Here is a 23,720-nt window from a genome sequence, read left to right on the forward strand (position 1 = left end):
CTCCTGACCAGACCTAGGCACCTCGGGCACAGCCTGAGAAACTAGCTAGCCCTGAAGATTGAAAAATAAGCCTACCTTGCCTCAGAGAAATTCCCCAAAGGAAAAGGCAGCCCCCCACATATAATGACTGCGAGTAAAGATGAAAATACAAGCACAGAGATTAAATAGATTTTAGCAAAGTGAGGCCCGAATTACTGAATAGACCGAGGATAGGAAAGATAGCTTTGCGGTCAGCACAAAAACCTACAAACAACCACGCAGAGGGGGCAAAAAGACCCTCTGCACCGACTAACGGTACGGAGGTGCTTCCTCTGCGTCCCAGAGCTTCCAGCAAGCAAGACAAACCAATATAGCAAGCTGGACAGAAAAAATAGCAAACAAAAGTAACACAAGCAAAACTTAGCTTATGCAGGGCAGACAGGCCACAAGAACGATCCAGGAGAGAGCAAGACCAATACTGGAACATTGACTGGAGGCCAGGAACAAAGAACTAGGTGGAGTTAAATAGAGCAGCACCTAACGACTTAACCTCGTCACCTGAGGAAGGAAACTCAGAAGCCGCAGCCCCACTCACATCCACCAAAGGAAGCTCATGGACAGAACCAGCCGCAGTACCACTCATGACCACAGGAGGGAGCTTGACCACAGAATTCACAACAGTACCCCCCCCTTGAGGAGGGGTCACCGAACCCTCACCAGAGCCCCCAGGCCTACCAGGATGAGCCAAATGAAAGGCACGAACCAGATCTGCAGCATGAACATCAGAGGCAAAGACCCAGGAATTATCTTCCTGACCATAACCCTTCCACTTAACCAGGTACTGGAGTTTCCGTCTCGAAATACGAGAATCCAAAATCTTCTCCACTATATACTCCAACTCCCCCTCAACCAAGACCGGGGCAGGAGGATCAACGGATGGAACCACAGGTGCCACGTATCTCCGCAACAATGACCTATGGAATACATTATGTATGGAAAAAGAAGCTGGAAGGGTCAAACAAAAAGACACAGGATTAAGAACCTCAGAAATCCTATACGGACCAAGGAAACGAGGCTTAAAGGGAACCTGTCACCCCGTTTTTTGAGATTGAGATATAAATACTGTTAAATAGGGCCTGCGCTGTGTGTTACTACAGTGTATGTAGTGTACCCCGATTCCCCACCTATGCTGAGAAATAACTTACCAAAGTCGCCGTTTTCGCCTGTCAATCAGGCTGGTCAGGTCGGGAGGGCGTGTTCACAGCGCTGGTTCTTCCTCAGCTTTACGTTGGTGGCATAGTGGTGTCCGCATGTTGAGGTGACTAATCCACTGTGGGCACGTGAACAAGCAGCGCGCGATCTGCGCTGTCATCCCTTTCGTCGGTGGGGGCGGCCATCATCCTGGGGCCGCGCGTGCGCAGATCGAGTGCTCTGCTGCACGGGGCTTCAGGAAAATGGCCGCGGGATGCCGCGCGTGCGCATTAGAGATCTCGGCGGCCATTTTCCCAAAGCCGAGATGCAAACTCGGATCAACGGATGGAACCACAGGCGCCACGTATCTCCACAATAACGACCTATGGAACACATTATGGATGGCAAAAGAAGCAGGAAGGGTCAAACGAAATGACACAGGATTGATAACCTCAGAAATCTTATACGGACCAATGAAACGAGGCTTAAACTTAGGAGAGGAAACCTTCATAGGAATATAACGAGACGACAACCAAACCAAATCCCCAACACGAAGTCGGGGACCCACACAGCGCCTGCGGTTAGCGAAACGTTGAGCCTTCTCCTGGGACAATGTCAAATTGTCCACTACATGAGTCCAAATCTGCTGCAACCTATCCACCACAGTATCCACACCAGGACAGTCCAAAGACTCAACCTGCCCTGAAGAGAAACGAGGATGGAAACCAGAATTGCAGAAAAACGGCGAAACCAAAGTAGCCGAGCTGGCCCGATTATTAAGGGCGAACTCAGCCAAAGGCAAAAAGGACACCCAATCATCCTGATCAGCAGAAACAAAACATCTCAGATATGTTTCCAAAGTCTGATTGGTTCGTTCAGTTTGGCCATTTGTCTGAGGATGGAAAGCCGAGGAAAAAGACAAATCAATGCCCATCCTAGCACAAAAGGCTCGCCAAAACCTCGAAACAAACTGGGAACCTCTGTCAGAAACGATGTTCTCCGGAATGCCATGTAAACGAACCACATGCTGGAAAAACAATGGCACCAAATCAGAGGAGGAGGGCAACTTATACAAGAGTACCAAATGGACCATCTTAGAGAAGCGATCACAAACCACCCAAATGACCGACATCTTTTGAGAGATGGGGAGATCCGAAATAAAATCCATAGAGATATGTGTCCAGGGCCTCTTCGGGACCGGCAAGGGCAAAAGCAACCCACTGGCACGAGAACAGCAGGGCTTAGCCCGAGCACAAATCCCACAGGACTGCACAAACGAACGCACATCCCGCGACAGAGACGGCAACCAAAAGGATCTAGCCACCAAATCTCTGGTACCAAAGATTCCAGGATGACCAGCCAACACCGAACAATGAACCTCAGAGATAACTCTACTCGTCCATTTATCAGGGACAAACAGTTTCTCCGTTGGGCAACGGTCAGGTCTATTAGCCTGAAATTTTTGCAGCACCCGCCGCAAATCAGGGGAGATGGCAGACAAAATTACCCCCTCCTTGAGAATACCCGCCGGCTCAGGCAAACCCGGAGAGTCGGGCACAAAACTCCTAGACAGGGCATCCGCCGTCACATTTTTAGAGCCCGGAAGGTACGAAACCACAAAGTCAAAACGGGAGAAAAACAGCGACCAACGAGCCTGTCTAGGATTCAACCGTTTGGCAGACTCTAGATAAGTCAAGTTCTTGTGGTCAGTCAAGACCACCACGCAATGCTTAGCTCCTTCAAGCCAATGACGTCACTCCTCGAATGCCCACTTCATGGCCAGCAACTCTCGATTGCCAACATCATAATTACGCTCAGCAGGCGAAAACTTCCTGGAAAAGAAGGCACATGGTTCATCACCGAGCCATCAGAACTTCTTTGCGACAAAACAGCCCCTGCTCCAATTTCAGAAGCATCCACCTCGACCTGGAACGGGAGCGAAACATCTGGCTGGCACAACACAGGGGCAGAAGAAAAACGACGCTTCAACTCCTGAAAAGCTTCCACAGCAGCAGAAGACCAATTGACCACATCAGCACCCTTCTTGGTTAAATCAGTCAACGGTTTAGCAATACTAGAAAAATTATTGATGAAGCGACGATAAAAATTAGCAAAGCCCAGGAACTTTTGCAGACTCTTCAGAGATGTCGGCTGAGTCCAATCATAAATGGCCCGAACCTTAACAGGGTCCATCTCGATAGTAGAAGGGGAAAAAATGAAACCCAAAAATGAAACCTTCTGAACACCAAAGAGACACTTTGACCCCTTCACAAACAAAGAATTCGCACGCAGGACCTGGAACACCATTCTAACCTGTTTCACGTGCGACTCCCAATCATCCGAGAAGACCAAAATATCATCCAAGTATACAATCAGAAATTTATCCAGGTACTCTCGGAAGATGTCATGCATAAAGGACTGAAATACTGATGGAGCATTGGAAAGCCCGAATGGCATAACCAGGTACTCAAAATGGCCCTCGGGCGTATTAAAAGCTGTTTTCCATTCATCGCCCTGTTTAATACGCACAAGATTATACGCACCACGAAGATCTATCTTGGTGAACCAACTAGCCCCCTTAATCCGAGCAAACAAATCAGACAGCAGCGGCAAGGGGTACTGAAATTTGACTGTGATTTTATTTAGAAGGCGGTAATCAATACAAGGTCTCAGCGAACCATCCTTCTTGGCCACAAAAAAGAACCCTGCCCCCAATGGCGATGACGACGGGCGAATATGACCCTTCTCCAAGGATTCCTTTACGTAACTCCGCATAGCGGCGTGCTCAGGTACAGACAAATTAAACAGTAGACCTTTAGGAAACTTACTACCAGGAATCAAATCGATAGCACAATCACAGTCCCTATGCGGAGGTAGGGCATTGGACTTGGGCTCATCAAATACATCCCGGTAATCTGACAAGAACTCTGGGACCTCAGAAGGGGTGGATGACGAAATAGTCAGAAATGGAACATCACCATGTACCCCCTGACAACCCCAGCTGGACACAGACATAGATTTCCAATTCAATACTGGGTTATGGACTTGTAGCCATGGCAACCCCAACACGACCACATCATGCAGATTCTGCAACACCAAAAAGCGAATATCCTCCTGATGCGCAGGAGCCATGCACATGGTCAGTTGGGTCCAATACTGAGGCTTATTCTTGGCCAAAGGCGTAGCATCAATTCCTCTCAATGGAATAGGATGCTGCAAGGGCTCCAAAAAAAACCCACAGCGCCTAGCAAACTCCAAGTCCATCAAATTCAGGGCAGCACCTGAATCCACAAATGCCATGACAGAATAGGATGACAAAGAGCAGATCAAAGTAACGGACAAAAGAAATTTCGACTGTACCGTACCAATGGTGGCAGACCTAGCGAACCGCTTAGTGCGCTTAGGACAATCGGAGATAGCATGAGTGGAATCACCACAGTAAAAACATAGCCCATTCTGACGTCTGTGTTCTAGCCGTTCAGCTCTGGTCAAAGTCCTATTACATTGCATAGGCTCAGGTTTATGCTCAGATAATACCGCCAAATGGTGCACAGTTTTACGCTCACGTAAGCGTCGATCGATCTGAATGGCCAAAGACATAGACTCATTCAGACCAGCAGGCATAGGAAATCCCACCATGACATCCTTAAGGGCTTCAGAGAGACCCCTTCTGAAAATTGCTGCCAGAGCACATTCATTCCATTGAGTGAGCACAGACCACTTCCTAAACTTCTGACAATATATCTCTACCTCATCCTGACCCTGACACAGAGCCAGCAAGATCTTCTCTGCATGATCCACTGAATTAGGTTCATCATAAAGCAACCCGAGCGCCAGAAAAAATGCATCAATATCACATAATGCAGGATCTCCTGGCGCAAGGGAAAATGCCCAGTCTTGAGGGTCGCCACGTAATAAAGAAATAATGATCTTAACTTGTTGAACTGGGTCACCAGAGGAGCAGGGTTTCAAAGCCAGAAATAGTTTACAATTATTTTTGAAATTCAGAAACTTAGCTCTATCTCCAGAAAATAACTCAGGAATAGGAATTTTAGGTTCTAACATAGGATTCTGAACCACCAAATCTTGAATGTTCTGTACACTTATAGCGAGATTATCCATCAAAGAGGACAGACCCTGAATGTCCATGTCTACACCTGTGTTCTGAACCACCCTGATGTAAAGGGGAAAAAAAAGACAAAACACAGTGCAAAGAAAAAAAAATGGTCTCAGAACTTCTCTTTTCCCTCTATTGAGAAGCATTAGTACTTTGGGCCTCCAGTACTGTTATGAACTGGTGATTCAGAACCACAATGGACCTGGTGAATACGAGCACAGAAAATGACCTGATAGTTGCTAATCACATAGGATGAGCTCTGAGACGTGGGAACTCTGCTGACCGCAATCCCTAATCCTATCACACCACACTAGAGGTAGCCGTGGAGCACTCCTGACCAGACCTAGGCACCTCGGGCACAGCCTGAGAAACTAGCTAGCCCTGAAGATAGAAAAATAAGCCTACCTTGCCTCAGAGAAATTCCCCAAAGGAAAAGGCAGCCCCCCACATATAATGACTGTGAGTAAAGATGAAAATACAAACACAGAGATGAAATAGATTTTAGCAAAGTGAGGCCCGACTTACTGAATAGACCGAGGATAGGAAAGATAGCTTTGCGGTCAGCACAAAAACCTACACACAACCACGCAGAGGGCGCAAAAAGACCCTCCGCACCGACTAACGGTACGGAGGTGCTTCCTCTGTGTCCCAGAGCTTCCAGCAAGCAAGACAAACCAATATAGCAAGCTGGACAGAAAAAATAGCAAACAAAAGTAACACAAGCAAAACTTAGCTTATGCAGGGCAGACAGGCCACAAGAACGATCCAGGAGAGAGCAAGACCAATACTGGAACATTGACTGGAGGCCAGGAACAAAGAACTAGGTGGAGTTAAATAGAGCAGCAGCTAATGACTTAACCTCGTCACCTGAGGAAGGAAACTCAGAAGCCGCAGCCCCACTCACATCCACCAAAGGAAGCTCATGGACAGAACCAGCCGCAGTACCACTCATGACCACAGGAGGGAGCTTGACCACAGAATTCACAACAAGTGACGTAGTATACAGCACAGAGCCACGTAGTATATTGCACAGCGACGTAGTATATTGCCCAGCCACGTAGTATATTGGCCAGTTACGTAGTATATTACCCAGCCACGTATGTCACAGGTTAAAAAATAAACAATAAACATATACTCACCTTCCCAGGGAGCCCTTGTAGTCATGTCGCCTGTGTGCGGTGCACTCGGCAGCTTCCGGTCCCGGGGTTGGTAGCGCAGGACCCGTGATAACGTCGCGGTCACATGACCGTGACGTCATGGCAGATCCTTCTCGCGCAGGCGCGCAGGACCTGTGATGAGGTCGCGGTCACATGACCGTAACATCATGGCAGGTCCTTGTCGCATACCATCCTTGCCACCGGAACCCGCCGCTTACATGGAGCGGTTACCGGAGCGTCTCGAGGAGCAGGAAAGGTGGCGGAAGGTGAGTATATAATGATTTTTTATTGTTTTTCTTATTTTTAACAGATCCTTTTACTATTGACGCTGCATAGGCAGCATCAATAGTAAAAACTTGGTCACACAGGGTTCATAGCGGCGGTAACGGAGTGCGTTACCCACGGCATAACGTGGTCCGTTACCACTGGCATTGACCCTGTGTGAGCGGTGACTGCGGGGAGTATGGAGCGGGCGCCGGGCACTGACTGCATGGGAGTAGGGAGGGACTAATCGGACTGTGGCTGTCGCTGATTGGTCGCAGCAGCCATGACATGCAGCTGGCGAGACCAATCAGTGATTGGATTCCATGACAGACAGAGGCTGCGACCAATGAATATCCATGACAGAAAGAAGGACAGACAGAAAAACGGAAGCAACCCTTAGACAATTATATAGTAGATGTATGTATATAGCAGCCACATAGTATATAGCACAGGCCACGTAGTATATCGGAGTACTACGTGGCCTGTGCTATATACTATGTGGCTGCTATATACATACATATTCTAGAATCTGGAATACTGCTTCTACCAGCTGCCGTGGCTGTTGGTATGGCTGTGGACACTGCTAGGGAGAGCGCAGGAAGCCAGTGTTGTACTTTACTTCTTCATCCCTACTCTCTGTTATTAAATGTTGTTCCCTGTTGGACTGCAAGTTGTGCCTGAGGATTGTGTTCGTCTTGTCTGTTCCTTTACAAGGTGTCAGGGTGTCTACTGACTGTGACTTAGTTGACTCGGCTAGGACTACCACCCCGCACCACCTTGCTACACATGCACCTGCTGAGACTCGAACATATTTTTCAAACATGCCGAAGACACTCAGTTTTCACACAAGCATGCTTGGATAATAGATTATCCAAGCACGTTCGCTCATCACTAGTCCCTACTCTGTTAAGTATAGCAATGCATGGCCACCAGCTCCACTGCATAATGCCACAGCTGCTACTAGGCAAAGCCTCCTGAGGTGGTAGAAAGCTCATGCATTTTGATCAATATGCTGAAATTGCAAAATGAAGAAGAAAAAATCATTGTGAAATTTACAGGATCGATTGACATGTTAAAAGTATGTAAATTATAAAAAATGGAAACTAAATTTTCAAAACACCTTGATTTACTAAGTGTCATAGTAGGAGCACAACATGCATATGCTAACATGCCATGGCATACTATCAGTGAGGTTATTAATGTAATTAATTATCTGAAGAATGTTCTGGCATGTTGAATACACTAGGGCATGCAAACTATTAAGATCCACTGCTGGCAGCTGTCTTTCCTGGACCACTTTGGAGAAATGGCCATAGCACTGTTTAAACAACTAAAACACTGTAACGCTGAGCTGTTAGTTTACCTTCAATAAAGACTACAGGGTCTGCCTGCCATACATGATGTCACCCCACATCGTAATCCCGGTATGACATTCCTACGGGAAGATCTCTGCATGGTGTTACTTATATGGTCCTTACAGATTAGAAAAATATTGCATAGTGATTGTTTTTGTACTGCAAGTGAAATTAGACATAACATACCAAACCTAAGGTCAGTGTCTAAACATTCCATCAGAAGGCATTTGACTGATATTGGGCTATGAGACATACCCTCAAAAGCTTTCATAGTGAAGAGGAAACCAGCAATGGAGGATGTAATGGTAGTCTATCCTCTTCAGCGATGAATCTTGCAATTATCTTGGATGCAATGATAGCTGGAGACCATGTAGGCAATAAAAAGGCTTTCATGAGGGAACATGAAAGTGTTCCAGGATGTCACATCTGCGAATACTCACCCATCCGTCGCCTGCCTCCGGCGTGCTGCCGACGCGGTCCCTCTCCGCTCCCCGCCTGTCTTCTCAGGCTTGCGGCACGTCAGCGCTTTGCGCATGCGTGGTCGTACTTTTCCCGCCGCTAAGCCCTTTGGGAGGTCGTGACCCGCTGGCTCCGCCCCATCATGGTGGCGCCCATCAGATATTTCTTCTCAGTGTCTGCACAGGTAAGACGCCTGGTTATCTTTTGCGGTTACGCTAGCCCTCCTGCTGGTGCACCCCCTTGGTCCCTGGCTCCCTTTCTTGCTCTGCTCAGTGCCTCAGCTGAACCTGCTCTGCTCCATGCCTAAGCCGTACCTGCCCTGTGCCTCCTGTACCTGCCCTGTGTCTCTGTTGTACCTGCTCAGTGTCTCAGCCATACCTGCCCAGTGTCCACTCGTGTCTACCAGTTCCATTTATTCCTGCTAGTTATTACCTTTTCCATTCCTCTCTTCCAGCATTGTGCCACCACTCCGTCTCTGGTCCTCCTGGTCCCATCTACCGCCCATATTCCATAGTGTCCGCTTGTTCTCTGTTCTCATCCACTGCCTTCATACCCCAGTCTCTTCCCTCTCTTCATTTACCCTTAGTCGCCCCTTTGGCTCCAGCCGTTGTGGTTCCATCCCCCTTGGGCCTGCCCCTAATGCTCCCTGTATAGGGGGTGGTTTCATCAGGTCCGCTCGCCCTTGGGGGCTCTAGAACTATAACCCAGAGGGTCCACTTTCGGGTCTTTCCTTCGAGCACTGATAGTATAACCAGGCCATGGATCCCGCTGGAGCCTCTGCCGCTCAGAAAGAGCTAGACTTGGAACGTTCTCCACTTCATCTGCGTCCGAGCCGATGCAAGTCGATTGGATCAAGATGTCTGAACAACGTCGTAAGGAGAGACGCGCTCAGGGCCTTTGTTTTTACTGCGGGAGTGCCTCCCATCTACAGCGGACTTGTCCAGAATGTCCGGAAAACTTCTCCACCTAGGCCAGGTAAGAGAGGCCTCCCTAGGTGTATGTGATACCTCTCTACCCCTTAATCTGTCTATTCTGTTGCATGTTGGTACTAAAAGTTTTTCATCAGCCGCCTATGTAGACTCGGGCACAGCGGGGAATTTCATTAGGCTTGAGGAGGTCATTACTCAGGTTACGCAAGAGGTGGAACTTCAGGTAGGGGCCCTGCATAAGGAGAAAATTGCTTTTTATGTTTTAGCCAGAATCTCTCATCCGGTACTGCTCGGCCTTCCTTGGATTGGCATACTGGTAATATTTTGCGCTGGGGAGAGTCCTGTCTGGCACGTTGTCTGCTGCCGGTGCATCCTGTAGGTGTTCCTCGTTCTCTCTCTCATCCCTGGGTTGCCTTCTGTTTATAGTTCCTTTTCGATTGTCTTTGATAAGAAAGAAGCTGAGAGTCTTCCTCCGCACCGACTCTACGACTGCCCTATTGACCTCGTTCCTGGAGCCATTCCTCCTAGAGGAAGGATCTATCCTCTTTCGCCTGCGGAGACTCTAGCCATGTCAGAGTATGTTCAGGAGAACCTGGCCAAAGGCTTCATTCGGAAATCCTCTTCTCCTGCTGAAGCTGGCTTCTTCGTAAAGAAAAAGGATTGTTCCCTTCGTCCTTGTATCAACTACAGCGGCCTAAACAACATCACGGTGAAGAACAAATATCCGCTGCCACTTATCCCAGAGCTCTTTGATCGCCTGAGGGGAGCGCAAATATTTACCAAGCTCGACCTGCGAGGAGCCTATAACCTGGTTCGAATTCGTGCTGGGGATGAGAGGAAGACCGCATTCAATACATGTGACAGTCACTATGAGCATTTGATTATGCCTTTTGGTCTCTGCAACGCTCCTGCGGTATTCCAAGAATTCGTTAATGATGTATTCCGGGATCTTCTCTACTCCTGTGTCGTGGTCTACCTTGACGATATTCTAATTTCTCCGAGTTTATCTACCCGTCGACAAGACATTCGTCAAGTTCTGCAACGTCTAAGGGAGAATCATCTATTCGCTAAGATCGAGAAGTGCGTCTTCGAGCAGTCGTCTTTGCCCTTCCTTGGTTACATAGTTTCGAAATCCGGTCTTGAGATGGATCCCGAGAAGATTTCTGCTGTCCTGTCCTCAATTGGCCACGTCCCCTTGGAGTAAAAGCAATCCAACGTTTTCTTGGCTTTGCCAATTACTATAGACAATTTATCCCTCATTTTTCCTCTATAGCCAACCCAATTTCTGCTCTTGTTCGCAAAGGGGTCAACCCCAATCATTGGACCTCTGAAGCTGTGAACGCATTCCAGACTCTGAAACAAAGGTTTGCTACGGCTCCTGTGCTCCACCACCCTGATGCTAATAGGCCTTTTATTCTCGAGGTTGACGCGTCTTCTGTTGGAGGCGGTCCTTTTGCAAAAAACTACGTCTGATCGCTTAGTCTCTTGAGGCTTCTTCTCCAAAGCTTTCTCCTCTTCCGAGCTAAATTATTCCATTGGAGACAAAGAATTACTAGCTATTAAATTGGCCTTAGAGGAATGGCGTTATCTCCTTGAAGGAGTCATTCATCCTTTTGTTATATTCACAGACCACAAGAATTTAGCCTATGTTCAGTCTGCTCAAAGACTCAACCTACGGCAAGCCAGAAGGTCCTTGTTCTTTGGACATTTTGACTTCGAACTCCACTTTCGTCCTGGTAATAAGAACGTCAAAGCGGATGCCCTGTCTAGATCCTTCCATCTAGCAGACGTGGAGGAGAGTCCAGCACAGATCATCGATTAAGCTAGGATCATTACCCTGGCTCCTCTTAGAGTGATCACTCCACCACCTGGCAAGACTTTGGTATTGGATCATGACAAAAAAAGAGTTTTACACTCGGAACATTCCTCCAAGATTACTGATCATGTTGGAGTCAAGAAAACTCTGTCTCTTATCTCCCGCCATTATTGGTGGCCGTCGCTTCGACAAGACGTCTTGGAGTTCATTGCTTCCTGCTCTTCCTGCGCTAGAAACAAGGTTCCCAGGCATCTTCCTTCTGGACTTCTACTTCCGCTGCCTGTGCCTTCCGTTCCTTGGAGACATATTGCCATGGACTTTGTTTCTGATTTACCTCCATCCTCAAATTGTTCTGTCATATTGATGATAGTTGATCGATTCTCCAAGATGGCTCACTTTGTTTCTTTGCCTGGTCTACCTTCTGCTCCCGAGTTAGCGAAGATGTTTGTACATCATGTCTTCCGACTTCACGGCTTTCCACAGCATATTGCGTCCCCGAGGGGTTCAATTCACCTCTCGTTTCTGGAGAGCTCTTTGCGGACTAATGAAGGTAAAACTGGACTTTTCTTTCGCCTATCATCCACAGTCCAACGGTCAAGTGTAACGAGTCAATCAAGTTTTAACCTCCTACCTTCGGCATTTCTCCAACGCTCATCAGAATGATTGGGTCTCTCTTCTCCCATGGGCAGAGTTTGCTTACAACAGTTATCCCAGTGAATCCTCTTCCAAGTCTCCTTTCTTTGTAGTCTTTGGGAAACATCCTGGCTTTCTACTTCCCATTTCCCCTGCCTTGGGTGTACCGGCAGCAGACTCCTTGTCCTTGGAATTCTCTGAAATTTGGAGGGAGACTAAAGAGGCTCTTGAAAAGGCCAGTTGCAGGATGAAGTAGTACGCCGATAAGAAACACCTGGACGCTCCTCCATTTCTTCCGGGTGATAAGGTTTGGCTTTCTTCACTCTATATTAGACTTAATATACCCTCTCATAAACTAGGTCCACGCTACATTGGTCCCTTTGAGGTCTTAAGTCGCATCAATGATGTGGCCTACAAATTGAAATTGCCTGCCTCTTTACGAATTCCCAATTCTTTTCATGTCTCGCTTCTTAAACCCGCAGTGTTTAATCGCTTTCACTCTTCTCCTACTCGCGCTCCCCAACCCAGCACTTCGGATGATGTCTTTGATGTAAAAGATATTCTAGCCAAAAAGGTTGTTAGAGGGCGGACCTTTTTTCTGATTGATTGGAAGGGATTTGGTCCTGAGGAGAGATCATGGGAGCCCCGGGAGAACATGCTCCTCATATCATGAGGAGGTTCCTCTCTAGCCTTAAAAGGAGGAAGAGTAGGGAGGGGGGTACTGTCACATCTGCAAATACTCACCTGTCCGTCTCCTGCCTTCGGCGCGCCTCCGACGGGGTCCCTCGCCGCACCCGGCCTGCCTTCGCAGGCTGGCGGCGCGTCAGCGCTTCGCACATGCACGGTCGCGCTTTTCCTGCCGCTAAGCCCTCTGGGAAGTCGTGACCTGCTGGCTCCACCCCATCATGGTGGTGTCCAGATATTTCTTCTCGGTGTCTGCACAGGTAAGATGCCTGGTTATCTTTTGCGGTTACGCTAGCCCTCCTGCTGGCATACCCCCTTGGTCCCTGGCTCCCTTTCTCAGTTCGCTTTGCTCCGTGCCTCAGCCGTACCTGCCCTGTGCCTCCTGTACCTGCCTTGTGTCTCTGTCGTAACTGCTCAGTGTCTCAGCCATTACTGCTTGCCAACTGCAAAGTGAGCTGCCAGTAGAGGATTTTGTTAATTTCTATTCCAAACAGCATGCAGTGTGGCAGAAAATTCCGCTGACAGCCCATTGACGGCTTAATTTATGGTATGCCAAAGCATGTAAGTGCATGTCATGCTGTACATGGTGCACATACTTGGTAGAAAATAAATCAGAATGCTTTGAAACTTTTGTTTTAATTTTTTCATGATTTCCATATCATTAACATATCTATCCATCCTGTGATTTCCATAATACCACTTTTTTTCTTTCTTGGTGTTGCAATTTCAATGTTGAGGAGTGTATGAAGTAAGAACTTCATGTTCATTTTTGAAAAAAATGTGCAACATGTTAATCATGTCTTTATTTCTAAAGTTAGGATTTAAAAAAGTTATATCAGCTAATCAGAAGGAGAAAGGTCACTCTTTTAGCCTCTCTAAAGGTGAATGGATTAATTTGGAATACACACTGGAATCTTTTTCCCCGTGTATGCACCAAATGTACAGCTCCCACTTTATATGAGCAGGGCCTAGAGCCCCCCATACATATTAGAATAATGTCAGTCTAACCCGCTTACATTAGTGGGTTCGGCTGACAGCCTAATGTGTATGTGAGCCCCAATCAATTTATTGTAGAGAAAAATATCGATCTGGCATGTCTGATTTCGGCCTATCGATCATATTGTCTCCCGGAGATAAGCTGTCACCAGACATGTCTGGCGATGGCTCTCTCATAGAGAGTAAAGGAGTGCTCAGCAGAATGAGTGTTCATGTGTTTGTCAGAGGTGGACAAACGAGCCATCGTTCAGTCGACAGACATTTACGGTAATGTGTGTGACTTAATTGTGTTAATACAACAACTGTATGCCAGGACTAACCTTCAATTCCTTTGTATATTTGAGCCTTATCACTCAGTGTCATTTTCTAAAGTCATTACTTCATTAATGTGAGACACCAGAACAGAGAGTTGCATTTTATACACTAATACCGCAATTTAGAGCAAGTGTAGGTAAATCACAGTGAATATGAGCTATTTTACAATCCATCCCCATTGGTTTCATTGACAGCAATACAGATGAAGATACATATTTTTGCTATCATACACCATGATGTGCGATAATTATGCAGCATATTTTATTGTGCTTTTTTAAGTAATAGAATCTGAGGGGAATTTACAATGCAAAATGTGCCAGAAAACTGGCCAAGTTATGCACATCTCTCCCGAGATCAGTACTCGTCTTGCGCGGTTTACAAAGGAGCGGTGGCCATGAGCGAGTCCCTCTCCATTAATTTACAAATGAATTATTAAAATTTCAGCACAATTTGCAGAACTACCATACAAAAAAATTGAGAGAGACTCGTATGCATGGTCACCACTCTAGTAACAGTGGCTCAACCAGGCCTCGTTCTCGAGAAAGTTGTAGGTCCTGTTGGTGAAACCTGCATCCATCAGACATTTATGGTATATTTTATGGACACACATTGATGCATATAAGTCATACATTTGGGAAAGACTTTAATTATGAGATAAGACTCATTTGCTGTCACCTCTATTTATCTGTGTACCTGAAAAATGCAAATTGAACGACCTTTGGTTACCTACAATTAATTTCTAGCTTCTAGAAAATGTGTCTTGGAGTCATCAAGCCATAGTAACAAGAGGATGGAGCTTTTTTCTTCAGGCACTGACTTTATCCGCAAAGTGCACATATAGTGTGGTTGAAAACAGGCAGGTGCATGAATTTCTTGGAAATAATACAATCTCTCCTGGCCTCAGGAAACGCTGAGGAATTAGCTGGGAATAAGAGAAGGCTGGCTGCCTAGCAACCTGTATGCGACCAGATCCCACTAATCCCCTGTGTGTTCCCTAACCTTGATACAGGGGCCTGGTACATGGTCTGAAGCCGGAAGAAGGAGCATTGTCCAGCACAATAGCAGTCCTATTTACATCCAACTACTGCAACATTAAATTACGGAAGTTAACAACTAGACTTTTGTGGTCCTTGTGGACTAATCTGTAGCGTGTGTCTTTATGAATCCACAGTACTTACTTTAGCTTTACATTACTAGAATTATTATTAGCTTTAATAATCCTATTAATTGCATTTTATGTGTTTGCTGCAATAATAAATTGACTGAAACTTTCATTTCATGCCCTTTTCATTCACTTTAGTCATCTTCATTCATACTTCTCTAAAAATAAATTGAAATTGTGACTAGATGTTCATATAATCCACCTTGTTGGCAGCCACTTACATTTCAGGTCCTAAACACCTTTACCCTTCAGAAAACTGACAATTTTGGTTTTAATATGAATATAAACTCTAAGGCTATGTGCACACGTTCAGGATTTCTCGCAGAAAATTCCTGAGAAAAACAGGACATTTTCTGCAAGAAATCCGCAAAAAATCTGCATGCGGTTTTGCCACGGTTTTGATGCGGTTTTGCCGCGTTTTTTTCCGGACACTTCCCAATGCATTTTGTAGTAGGAAGTCCGCAAAAAAACCACAAAATTAATGAACATGCTGCGGTTTTTACCGCGATGCGGTTTTTACGCGGAAAAAAACGCATCATGTGCACAAAACATGCGGAATTCATTCTAAATGATGGGATGCTTATTATATGCATTTTTTTTTCGGTTTTATAGCGTTTTTATCGGGAAAAACCGCAAAAAAAACTGCAAAAAAACCTCAACGTGTGCACACAGCCTTAAACAACATTTGGTTTAAATAGTAACTAGTGATGAGCGAACGTTCTCGGATAAGATCGTGTGGTAACCGAGTGACTTCCACGTGCTCGAATACTATGTTTGAGTCCCCGCAACTGCATGTCTCGCGGCTGTTCGACAGCCGCAACACATGCAGGGATTGACTAAGAAACAGGCGATCCATGCATGTGTTGTGGCTGTAAAACAGCCGTGAGACATGCAGCTGCGGGGACTCAAACATAGTATTCGAGCACGCGGAAGTCACTCGGTTAGCACTCGATCGTGCTCAGATAACACCTTATCCAAACAAGCGATACATATATGCTAGCCACCTTAGGGAGAGACCCAAGTTGGGCTAAATGTAGCGGGACGAAAGAGACCGAAAAGCCCTCTACTTAAAGGAAAGCATCCACTATGTATATCCAAACAAGTTCACTCATCAGTAATAATAACCCCTTCCCTTCAGAGCCATTTTTCAGTTTTGTGCTTTTGATTTTTCCTTCCCTTTTTTCCAAGAGTCATAACTTTACTTTTTATCTTTGCATTTACATAGACATATGAGGGCTTGATATTTGGGTGATGAGTTGTGGTTTTGAATAACACCATTTATCTTATCTTACAATGTACTGAAAAACAGGAAACATTTCGGTGGAATGGTGATAAATCCAACATTGTTTCCTGGGTTTTGTTTTTACCAGTTCTGTATAAGGTAATGGAACCTGGAAAACATAATTCTTCACGTTATTACAACATACAGTATCTGTATATGCAGTAAGTATTTTTTCGTAAAGAATTTTGTAAACAAATATAATTTTGATTTGTCACCATTTTTGAGACTTGTGTCACCGTTTTTTTTAGATCAGCAGTGGTCAGTGGTTGGTTGTACCATTATTGACATGACACCACTGCAGCCTATACACAGTCCCAGGAGCTGCAGTGGACTACAGCTCAGTTTGTTCCTTTAAATACTAATAAGCCTATAAGCTAAAGGTAGTTGAAAGGTGACAACCAGTTTAAATAGTAAACTACTGGCTATACACAACCATCACTATAGGAAACTAAAGGTAGGAGCTTAGTGCATACTGTTTTTTTTATTATTGAGTTCAACACAGTAAGTTCTTTCTTTTCCATGGCAATATTAGGCATGTAAGAGTTCATCTCTTAAATCTTCATGTGTATGCTAGAAATTAGAGTTTTGTATTAGAAAAATAGAGTTCCGAATACTATGACATCCCTGTAATCATGTATCAATTTTGATGCATTTTTCTGAATCTGAGCAGAATGTATAGTTTTAGACAGTTCAATATTCCTCCTGTTTCTTCTGTGTGTTGTAACATCATCGTTATACACCAGTAGCCCAACTCCATTGGCATCCATACTTACCTATACATCATAAATGGAGTTATATTTAGGGTGGTTTCACATTTGCATCTGTGTGCGCAGCGTATCATTCGCACAGATCCGCATGCGTCATGCGTACCTATCTTTAACATGGCGTACGCGGGGACATGTATTTTCATCAGTTAGCATGCGTCTGCGTATGCATGCGTCATTTCTCGGTGTCCGGCGAACGCAACATGTTGCATTTTTGGAAGCGTCAAAAAATCTATCAAATATGCGCAGGCATGCACATGCGGATGAGTGCGTTAAAAAAACCCTTACTGTCTATGTGAACGCATGCGTACGCATGTCCTTGAGTATGCATGCATTCGCTGCGCTTGCGTACTTTGGACTGCGCATGTCCAGGAACTGATTGAGACATGCTCATTGAGATACACCCTCCTGGAAATATCCTGGCATGCGCATAAAAAATGCAAATGTAGGCAAAAAAACTCTTACAAACGCATGCACATGCAGCGTTTTTTTGCCGTCATGCGTAAGCTGATGTGGATAAAAAACGCTGTGTAAGCATGTGTTTGCACACATTTTTGCATGCATTTGCGCATGCAGATGATACGCTGCACACATATATATAAATGTGAACTTAGCCTTATGCAGATCAAAGGCTTGGAGGCCTTTGATTACTGCCTGCAATTTTATTTTATGCTATTTTTGCCTTTAGGTATGTCTTTTATTATTCCATTTTTTTGTAACCTTTTTAACCCCTGTACTTCTTTTGTTTTTTAATTTAAAATGTAATAAGTTTGTTCTTTGCTGCTTTATATGTACCCACAAACTCTGGACAGGATAACAGCTTGGTTGTGTTACCCTGTGTATGCCAGAGTGCAAGAAGAGTACCTATTAGGGGCATGGGAAAGCTGGGTGGCATATGTGCTAGTGTTTGATCTAGTGCAGGCATCTCGCTGGCCTATCGAAATGGTGAGTGGTGGTAGCGAAAAGGGTAGTGTGGATGTGAGAACAGGCTGTGGAGTTTGCTTAGATCATTATTAGTTTATGGACAGGTGAGTGTAAGAAGCAGAGACACCTTTACAGAAGCATCCAAGGCACGTTTGTTGCAAGTGAGTGGTGCTCATGTCAAATCAGTGGCCGTGGGAGCGTTGATCCTGACGCCATACTTTACTACTGTCTTCGCCATGTGTGACACATGTTTTGATGAATTGAAATCATGAGCCCTTCAATTCCTTCATACTCTTCTCATAATCCTGGTACAAGTTAATCTTGGATTTATCACAGAAACGTGTTTCCGAAATGAATAGCTTTTGTTCTAGCCACGTCTCAGCACAGAACGCTCAAGCAAGAGCTACCAGACATTTTGGACGCCACCTCGCTCTCTGAAGGACAGGTGGCAAGATGCAGAGTCCATCAGGCCCTCGACCTCACTGTCCAAGTAGTAGTTGACCACGATCTTGAGCTTATTTGAAAATACGTACAATTCTGTACTCGGTATTTCTCAATGTAATGAATGGCTCAGTCAATGACGAGTCTGAATCCGGATATTCAGATGGAAGTCCTGGGCGGAAGCCATGAAAGCACTACTGACGCAGTGTGTATGGAGCCTAACTGCCATGAAATACTAAAGCGTGAGCAGAAGAGGCTCTGTGCCTACAAGTGAATTCTTAGTGTCATCTGCTGTTTTTAAGATCTAACATTTCCACCACACATGGGTGTTGACTCATTCTGTTCCTAATTAATTAAAAGTAAATCTGGCCAGTGGTGACATCACCGTGTCTCCTATTAATATAGACACAAGACACACCAACACTGGTTATAATCTACCCGTTTAGGGGTTGCAAATATTTACTGTGACGTTGTAAACTCAGACGAAAATATCTGAAGAATGTTTCCAACACGTTGTTATAAATTGTCGTGAGGACGTCCCCACATGTTATTATGAAGGTGCGTGCATGGATGCATGTAAATACCCATTTCATAAGAGGCCTGTTAACCTACATTATTAGTGTATATGAATAGCTGTAATTGCTGTATACATTTTTACTATCAGAGGGAAAGCAATGGAAATTGTCTTACTCCAAGAATCTTTTTATACAAATGCTGCGTCACAATATTTCCCTTCTAGTTACTTTCATTACTAAAAATAAGGCAGAGGGGGCTATGAGTGGAGGAAGTTAGGAATAATCATATGATGACTAAACACGGGCATAATTGAGAAACATAATAGAATTTGTGGTAAAAAGAGGAAACCCTTCCTAAAAGAGGAAGATCCAAATCCAAGACAACTCTGAACTGTCAAGCATCTTAGAGGACTTAAGTGCCACTTTTCCCCTCCTGGCAGTGCAATGGTTAATCTTATTTTTAACGTTTTGCTGTCATCTCTTATCTAATCCAATACATCTGCAGTGTTAGATTTGCATTTTCTGATTCATATATGTAGATAAGCGAAATATCACAAGAATGAACATATTGGCCCTGATTCATCAAAATGTTTTCACCAGAAATCTTGCGTAAAACTCTATAATAAGTTGCAAAATTAGAATTTTTGCGACTTTTGGATTTATCATGCCAGTTTTACCCAGCGCCACCAAAAATAGTGGAATTAAGGAATGACGCCACAGTTCGTCTAATTCATATCGAGCTGCATTTTGCTTTACACCAGAAATCTGACTCCGTCCTCGAATGGAGTAAGATTTCTTGTGAGGTGAATTGAAGCACATGCCTCTTTTCAGAGGAACAAACTACAGTTGTCGACTTATATTTTCTGAAAGGGAACAAACCCTTTAAAAAAAATGCTATTGGGATTATGGGACTCAGTATACAGCAGTCTTACATTTTTTAAATGCAGTCGATTGCATTAGAATAATGTGATAACATGTATTCCTTTTGTCAAGCAGTGTCTTGGGACTGTTGGCTCTAACCAGGTCCCTAAAACTAGGGGCGCCCTAGTCTATACCTGTCCCCCGGATTACTCCTAAAGATGGAGACGCCAGGGTCACGTACCTTGCTATGCTCCTATATCAACCCTAATTTGTCCCCTCATTCACCCAGGGAGGTGGGATGCCGAAGTATATAGAATAACACTAACCAGATAAACATGGAAGACCGACAGGGATAAATGAAAATAACAATCATACAAAAAATATTCAACAAACAATAAAGTGGAACAAAAGGGAGTTAAAGGAAGGAGAGACAAAATAGGAGAGGCTGAGGATGTGCATACAAACAAAACTCCAAGCAACAATCTCCTGAACGGATCTCCAAATGCCAACTCTAACTCCAGAACCAGGCAGTAAGAACTAACACTGGCAGTTCCTAAATGTGAGAAGTGAGCATATATACCAGAGGGGTGTGGCCAACATTGAAAAGCTGAGACAATCCAGGTTGGAATGCTCCAGGATCTTCAACTCAACAGATTAACCCTTGCACTGCCAGCAAGGAAAAATACCTGCAATGTTTAATAAGATAGTGAAGTACTTCTAACTAGTGCAGGAGTTTGTGAAACCAGACGCTGCGATCTTCAGGCCTCTCTCTGTTACAGTATCCCCGGACACCTTTCCTATGAAGCACACAAATCAAAAAACAATGGATGATCACCAATTCTTCTGATACATGAAGAAACAAACTATAGTCATACTATTTATAGTTTGAGGATTTGTCAAACATGTGACTTGACTGTGTAGCTGCCATCAAACTTGTAACATGAATGCATGAGTTTTTCTAGAAATGTATGTACTGTATAACAAAAATATACAGGTGCTTCTCACAAAATTAGAATATCATCAAAAAGTTACTTTATATCAGTTCTTCAATACAAAGAGTGAAACTCATATATTATATAGGGTCATTACAAACAGAGTGATCTATTTCAAGTGTTTATTTCTGTTAATGTTGATGATTATGGCTTACAGCCAATGAAAACACAAAAGTCATTATCTCTTTAAATTAGAATAATTATCAAAAAAACACCTGCAAAGGCTTCCTAAGCATTTAAAAAGGTCCCTTAGTCTGTTTCAGTAGGCTCCACAATCATGGGGAAGACTGCTGACTTGACAGATATCCAGAAGACAGTCATTGAAAACTCCACAAGGAGTTTAGGCCACAAGAGTTCATTGCTAAAGAACTGGCTGTTCACAGAGTGCTGTACATGAGTTTCACTTTTTGTATTTAAGAACTGAAATAAATTTACTTTTGATGATATTCTAATGTTCTGAGAAGCATCTGTATATATTGTGCGGCAGTGAGGGGAATCATATACGAGGGTTGTTATGTGTCCCCCAGGATGTGCAAAGAGGTATAATGAACCCTCGGGAGTGCATTGTAATCACACACGCAGCTGTGGTTACAATGAAAAATAAAAGAGAAGTCAGATTTAAAAAAACATGACATGGACTTTTATTTTTGGAGAGACCTGTAGGATTGGTAGTGGGATGGATCTCTCCCTTCACTCCGGGTTTTTGGAGTGGTCCACAAAACCCATTGTAACTTACAGTTGAGGTTTTGGTGTGTTAGTTTTTGGTTTGCAATCAGCAGAGCAGGCTAGACCCAGAGAAGCATAGCCATTGACGCATCCTCAAGTGATACGGATGTGCAGTCGCCCACGGCAAGGTACTGCTATGAACGATTATGAAACATCCAGCTGTGATCCAGAGGATAACGTTTGCCTTTATGTTGTAAATTGCCAAAATAAAGACTTTTATGTTGGAATATCTTGGGTCACTGCTTCATTGCCGCACGGACACTAAAGCTGCTACCTTACAATATACATTTAGGACATGCTGATCTAGGATCATAATCCTAGATCAGCATGTTCTAAACTTTTTTTTACTTGGCCTCTCTAGACAGACCAAGGTGACATGTTGACCTCACCATCTGCTGCCCATATACAATTCTATGCCAAAATGATCTCTGAAATACCTTTTATCTCTCAAACATTGCGCTCAGTTTACTTTTTATTTCTCTCCTAAAATCTGTATAATGTTAAAATATCAAAATATAGATACAAAAAGCATGAATAAACAGTCCCAGCCAGAAGCATCGCTATACTAGCTTCTCCAATACTATACTTATTTCAAGAAAAGTGGACAAGCCAATATTACTACCAAAATATGAGTGCATCAAAGCACTCACAGACCACTATAACACACAAAAAATGTAATAAAATCAATACAGTTTATTGAAAAGCCATTAAAAACAATACAAAAAAATACAAAGTGAGGATGTCAAAAAGACTCAGAAAAATTCCTGCAGCAAACAATATATACATATGTCTTATGGAAAGCATATTAATGTTATATCAATATATATTTCTCTCCCGTCCAACAAAGGAAGCTCATCCAAAGTATCCTTTAAGGTCCTAATCTAATGTATGAAAACCCGGACAAAAAACGAGCTAAATTTGCCTAAACCTATGTGGCACAGTGACAAGTACATACAATGTAATGCTTACCCATAATAGATGCCGCTGCAGGGATGCCCCGACGCGCGTTTCGCCAATCACGTGCTTTCTCAAGGGGAGAAAGCACGTGATTGGCGAAACGCGCGTCGGGGCATCCCTGCAGCGGCATCTATTATGGGTAAGCATTACATTGTATGTACTTGTCACTGTGCCACATAGGTTTAGGCAAATTTAGCTCGTTTTTTGTCCGGGTTTTCATACATTAGATTAGGACCTTAAAGGATACTTTGGATGAGCTTCCTTTGTTGGACGGGAGAGAAATATATATTGATATAACATTAATATGCTTTCCATAAGACATATGTATATATTGTTTGCTGCAGGAATTTTTCTGAGTCTTTTTGACATCCTCACTTTGTATTTTTTTGTATTGTTTTTAATGGCTTTTCAATAAACTGTATTGATTTTATTACATTTTTTGTGTGTTATAGTGGTCTGTGAGTGCTTTGATGCACTCATATTTTGGTAGTAATAATGTTAAAATATGTAGAAAATGAGTCACTTATGTTGCTGCAGCCAAAGAAAGAACTGTGCAGCTTATTATTATTTCTGCCTCAGAAACATGTCCTAAACAAAACAAAGTTAGCTTTAACCCCGTAACAATATGTGACATACATCTTCGGAGCTGAGCCCACTTCATATGCATCAATGTCACCAGGATTACATAACATGCATCTGGCTGTAAAGTTATGTTCACACTGCACCTTTTCGGGCAGTTTTTAAGTGGCTTTCTTCCCAAAAATGTCAGAAGTGCTCACAAAATGCTCAAAAGAATCTTCCTATTACGGTAATTCCTATGGAAAAAATAACTTGATCAGGCTTTTGAGCATATTTTTAAATACTTCAGACTTTCAAAAAGTTCTATTGGAAGACAAAATGGATGTTACTTCTTTGAAACTGCTCCAGATGAAAAATGCTCACAACTAGGCACTGTGTATTCAAAAGGCTGCAAAAATGCTTGAAAAATTCTTTAAAACCATTTCAGGAAATGAAAAACTCTAGCAAAAGCTTCCCAAATAAAGAAATATTTCCTAATGACATTGCTGATTTTTGTTATGCTGTAATGTCTATTGACTGTACAAATCCCCTCTATAATTTGTAAGGTGCTGCAGAATATGTTGGCGCTATATAAATAAAATAATTATTATTATAATTGGTTGTATGCTTGGTGTCATTAATC

The sequence above is a fragment of the Ranitomeya imitator genome, chromosome 3, assembly GCF_032444005.1.
Source record: "Ranitomeya imitator isolate aRanImi1 chromosome 3, aRanImi1.pri, whole genome shotgun sequence".
NCBI lineage: Eukaryota > Metazoa > Chordata > Amphibia > Anura > Dendrobatidae > Ranitomeya > Ranitomeya imitator.